The following is a 6,000-nucleotide window of genomic DNA, read 5'->3' as shown; positions in this document are numbered from 1 at the left end:
ACAAACCCCTCCTCCACCCCACCCTTGCTTCACTCCAAGTGCCCTTCCTGCTCCTTCTCTCTATGCATTCATTTCTCACCAGTCTTAAGACTACTGCCTCCAGGAAGCCTTCCTGATTGCTCCAGTCCATTCTAACCCCTTTCTTTTCTAGCCTCCCAATGCTCCCAGCTGGTTGACTCTCCCAGCCCCCCTTTCTCACTTTCTAGCTTCAGAGAGTGTCAGAGAGGGAGTCATGCCTGTAAACCCAGGATTTTGGGAGGCTGAGGCAGGAAGATTGCTTGAGGCAAGAGTTCAAGACGAGCCTGGGCAACATAGGGAAACTTTGTATCTATAAAAAATTAGCCAGATGTGGTGGTGTGCACCCGGAGTCCTACCTACTGGGGATGCTGAGGTGGGAGGATCACTTGAGTCCAGGAGTTCGAGTCTGCAGTGAGCCATGATCACATGGCTGCACTCGAGCCTGGGCAACAGGGGAGGAGGCATCCTGAGAGAATCAAGTTAGATGGGAGCAGGCTTTCGCTCATGTACACACGTAACTGTGACGGATGGAACTGCTAAGTTGGAAAGGGGTTGAGAACCCTCAGGATTCTGGGAGGAGGCACTCTGGCTGGAAGTAGAGTCTTCTGGGAACCTGGTAGGGAGTGACAAAGCCAGTGGAGACAGTTGCCTGGAGAAAGTCTCACAGCCTCTGCTTTCTTCCTTCCCCCAACAATCCTTTCCTCCACCCACCAGGGACTGTCCCTTGTCTCAGCAGGAGCTCTCCCAGAAGCTCTCACTCAGCACCAGGCTTGGGCTGCTTCCCAGATGCCCAAAGGCAGATGGGGAAGGCAGGTTCCAGCCAGGCTCAGCTCCAGGAGCTGAAAAGAAAGCTCCAGAAGTGACTCTGTCTTGCATTCTTCCTTAGGCTCAAGGATTCGCAGATAAGGAGCCATGACTTTATAACCTTTATGTAGAGTATATAGAGATGTATATGTGTGACTATGTCACTAAAAAAGGCACTACATCCATTCCGTGGAATTCTAATCAGCAATGAAAAGGAATGACTGCTGAGACGGGCAACAAAACTTGGGTAAATCTCCAGAGAACTAAGATGGGTAAAAAAAAGGTTACATATTCTATGATTCCATTTATAATTTTTAAATTCATTTTTATTTTAAAATTATACAGGGAGATGGGGAGATCGCTATGTTGCCTAGGCTGAACTTGAACTCCTGGCCTCAAGTGATCATCCTACCTCCCAAAGGGCTGGGATTGCAGGCATGATCCACTGTGCCCAGCCCAATTCTATGTATATAACATTCCTGAAATGACTAAAGTTTGGAAATGAGGAGCAAATTAGTTGCTGCCAGGGTTCAGGGCAGAAAAGGGAGTTTGAGTATAAAAGGAGGAGAACTGGAGGAATACTGCTGGAGATGGATTCCAGCTCGGTATCTCAACTGCGGTGGTGGATACATGAACCTACACGTGTGATAAAACTAGAACTAAACACACACGTATTTATAAAAATGGGTACGACAGGCTGGGCGGATGGCTCACACCTGTAATCCCAGCACTTTGGGAGGCCGAGGCGGGCAGATCACCTGAGGTCAGGAGTTCGAGACCAGCCTGGCCAACATGGTGAAACCCTGTCTCTGCTAAAACTACAAAAATTAGCCAGGCGTGGTAGCACGTGCCTGTAATCCCTACTCGGGGGGCCGAGGCAGGAGAATCGCTTGAACCCAGGAGGCGGAGGTTGCAGTGAGCCAAGATGGCCCCACTGCACTCCAACCTGGGCGACAAGAGCGAAACTCCATCTCAACAAACAAAAACAAAAAATGGGTACGATAAAAAATGGAGAAATCTGAAAGACTGATGGACTGTATCTGTTAATATCTGAGTAGTGATATTATAGTTGTGAAAGATGTTACCACTGGGGGAAACTGAGATCTCTTTGTAGTATTTCTTTCAACTGTAGTGAATCTAAAATTATCTCAAAAAATTATAATTTTTTTTTTCAAAAAATAAATACAACAAAGTGCAGTGGCTCACTCCTGTAATCCTAGCACTTTGGGAGGCTGAGGCAGGAGGATCACTTGGGGCTAGAAGTTCAAGATCAACCTGGGTAACAATGCGAGACCACATCTCTACAAAAAATTTTAAAAATTAGCCTGCTGTGCTGGTGCATGCTTCTAGTCCTAGCTCTTTTGGAGCTGAGGCAAGAGTATCACTTGAGCCCAGGAGCTGGAGGCTACAGTGAGCTATGATTACACCACTGCACTCCAGCCTGGGACACAGAATGAGACCCTATCTCTTAAAAAAATACAATTTTGTAAAAGCGGGAACTATGGGTTCCGCATACTTGCTAATGGGCAAGGCAGAAGCCTGGAAGAGATCACCCTCCCTCTATCCCTTGCCCACCGTTTCCTTGCAGCAACTTCACAGGACCTCTTCCGGAGGAGGTCTGTTCTGGAAAAATCCACCCCACTGCTGTAGTTCTTTGCCTCTTTCTTCTGGGACACACAATGTTGGTAGCTCAGTACTAGAGCTCCATCTAGAAGCCAGATAACTAAATCCTGATAAAGGAACCAGACAGGCTCGGGAGGGGAGGTCCGTGAAACTTATTCCACTGGTTTTACATGGCACAGAATTCATATTGGTTCAACCTCACAGCCCTCTCTCCATGTACACTTATTTTTGGGTTTCCTGCTACACCATAGCATAGGAGACGTCACAGTTGGTGCAGGGCCCAATGATGGGATTCTGATTATTCAAGCACCATTGTCCTAATATTACCATCATTACCAAAAGCGTCATTACCTAATCCATCATTAGTGCACATAATTCACAGGGTGTTGTGGCAATCTGGTCCCTAACCTCTGAGCATTTCTGCCACTATAAAATGGACATATACTTTATCTTACAGAGTGTTGTATAGTTAGGCACTATGAAAGACATATAAACATCCCTGACACCTGACAAGGAGACACATTCCCAAAATGGCAGTATAGACTGGGCAATTGGAGGGCTCATGGTACCTTGGGAATCTTAGGAGATGTCAGGAGACCATGTGGGAAATGCCCCAGTGGGAAAACTGTGCATCTCAGCAGAGGCTGGTGGATGCCTCTCCACAGTGCTGCTGCAGTGGTTTAACCCTGGCTGTCACGTCACCCTGGTGAGCCAAGAGGAGGAGGACAAGTGTTGGACCTAACTTGAAACCCGAAATGACTGAGTTCACCTGTAAGTAATTAACTAGATTAAGCTTTTCTGCTTTTAGGGAAGAGTGGAGGATTGAGTCAGAAATCAAGTTTAGTTGTAGAAAAAGTTATCTTTTTGTACCCGAGTTTGCAGTCTGTAAAACATTGGAGCCGCTACACAGATACACACTTTTCATATACAGTGCCTGCTTAAACACTGATATACACAGACCGTGGGCATTCTCACGGGCATATACCCAGTGGTGTGCTGGTAAGTGTTAACAGCCAGCTTGCTGGAAAACAACAATAACAACAACATAAGTTGTAGCTGTTACTGATTTCTGTGGTGTAAATACTCCCACCACGGTGATTTCAAGCTACCAACATAATTACACCTCATGGAAGATGGACAGTTGTACATAAAACTGGGTCTTTGTGAGCTGTGTGAGCTGGCTCCAGCATAAGTTACAGGTGCACATTTATGCATCTGCCTAAAGGTGCCTAATTATGCAGGCTTGCTTAGGTTTCTTCAAGAACTGAAACGTTAATATGAAATCTGTAGACACATTAGTATAGAAAAATACATGAGGACATCATCTCAACTATATGCATCTGTAGACACATTCAGTCACTTAGAAACATATACAAAGAGAAGTTCGAATATATAAAAAAATACACACCTACGCATAGACTGATACAGGCTAGGACACACATATAAACTCACACATAGACACCCACATGCTCAGAAAACAAGAGGGAGTAAACCAACCAGATTTGCTCGGGTTGCTGCCCTGGCCTGAGGCCCTACATCCCTCAGAACAACTTAAGATCAAGGCAGGTAAGGTCCCTCTTTTTCTTTCAGTTCCCTTACATGGCTGAAGAGACTTGAAGGACAGAATGTTTACGCCAGCTGTCTACAGCTGCCTCTGTGCTCTGGAGACCCCATGCACCCCTCGTCCCTTCTGGGTTGGGCCTGGCAGTCCCGTAGGCCGTCTTTCCCTTGCTTTGCAGATGCCAGCCCCAGAGTCCCACCTCCACCCTTGGTAAGGAAGCCCCTCACCCCTGCCTCTTTCATCGTGGGAAAGTGAACTCTAGCCTCTCTCTCCTTCCTCATCCCAGATCAACAGCAGATGTTAGCGTGACCCCCTCCTGGCTCCCTCCCTGTGACTCCAGCTCTGCCCCCCACCTCCACCTCTACCACTTGCTTGTTCATCTCTCACCTGGGCCAATGTCCAGCCTTCTAAGTGTTTCCCTTCTCCAAACTCTCCCTTCCTATTTGTCACCCTATAATTAACCTGCCAGATTATCTTAAAGCACAGTGCTGAGGTCACACATGTACTGGCAACTTCTAATGCAAGACCGACTAGGGCTAGATCTCTTTGAGGCTCCCTGACCACATGTCCAACTCCTCCTCCCTCAGTTCACGATGTCACTTCTCCTTATTTTCTCTTTCTCTTCCTGATCTGTTCTGTAAATTTAGTTTCTGCTGAGGAATTTGCTTGCTCCCTTCTTTAGTTCAGATCAGGCATTTGCTACCCCTCATGTCTGTGACAGCGTGTTCATAGTTTATAAACCACTCTCAAAGCTATTTGTGGAGTACTGAGGTTAGCCCTGGACATACTGTGGTGAGTAAAAACAGATGTGGCTGTGTTTCATGAATAAAGTCAACAAAATCTGTTGAGGACCCTGACCAAAAGTCATCTGTCCCAAAATCCTAAGTGGATTTGCGAGGAAAGATACTTTCCCATTGTCTCTCTTACCACTCTTCCCCCCGACTCCCAAACTATGGCCTCCCTGGGGTCATAGAAACAAAGTACAGAAGACAGAGAAGACGACTGTGACTTGCAGATTCTTAAAGAACTTTATTAAACTTGTGAGCATCATAGAAGCAGCTACTGGGATGTTGCAAGCCCAGTGCAAACTGGTATACCTTGCTATATTGCAACATCTTGAATTTCCTTCCCTTTATATTAACTACCCACACATAATAAGCCACATCTATTATTTGTGTGAGCCTAGGCTTTTTACTTCTATTTTAGAGCCTCTCGTTTCCTCATTTGTAATATGTGATTAGAAATCTGTCATTCTCGGCCTGCCACAGTGGCTCACCGTTATAATCCCAGCACTCTGGGAGGCCAAAGCAGGCGGATCACTTGAGGTCAGGAGGTTGAGACCAGCCTGGCCAACATGGTAAAACCCTGTCTCTACTAAAAATACAAAAATTAGCTGGGTGTGGTGGCGCATGCCTGTAGTCCCAGTTACTTGGGAGGCTGAGGCAGGAGAATCACTTGAACCAAGGAGGCATAGGTTGCAGTGAGCCGAGATCAAACCACTGCACTCCAGCCTGGGCCACAGAGTGAAACTCTGTCTCAAAAAAAAAAAAAAAAAAAAAAAATCGGTCATTCTCATAAGGTTTTTAGGATGATCAAACAAGATAAAGGTACATAAAAGAGCTCTATAGAATTATAATGTACAAGGCCGGGCACAATGGCTCACGCCTGTAATCCCAGCACTTTGGGAGGCCGAGGTAGGCGGATCACAAGGTCAGGAGATCGAGACCATCCTGGCTAACACGGTGAAACCCCATATCTACTAAAAATACAGAAAATTAGCCAGGCTTGGCGGCGTACACCTGTAGTCCCAGCTGCTGGGGAGGCTGAGGCAAGAGAATGGCGTGAACCCAGGAAGCAGAGCTTGCAGTGAGCTGAGATCACGCCACTGCACTCCAGCCTGGGCGACAAAGCAAGACTCCGTCTCAAAAAAAACCAAAAAACAAACAAACAAAAAGAATTATAATGTACAACATAAATGTATTTTATTTATTCAA

Source organism: Pongo pygmaeus, chromosome 12 (assembly GCF_028885625.2).
Source record: "Pongo pygmaeus isolate AG05252 chromosome 12, NHGRI_mPonPyg2-v2.0_pri, whole genome shotgun sequence".
NCBI classification, from domain to species: domain Eukaryota; kingdom Metazoa; phylum Chordata; class Mammalia; order Primates; family Hominidae; genus Pongo; species Pongo pygmaeus.
The sequence above is the reverse complement of the archived record's forward strand: the minus strand, read 5'-3'. Positions refer to the sequence as shown.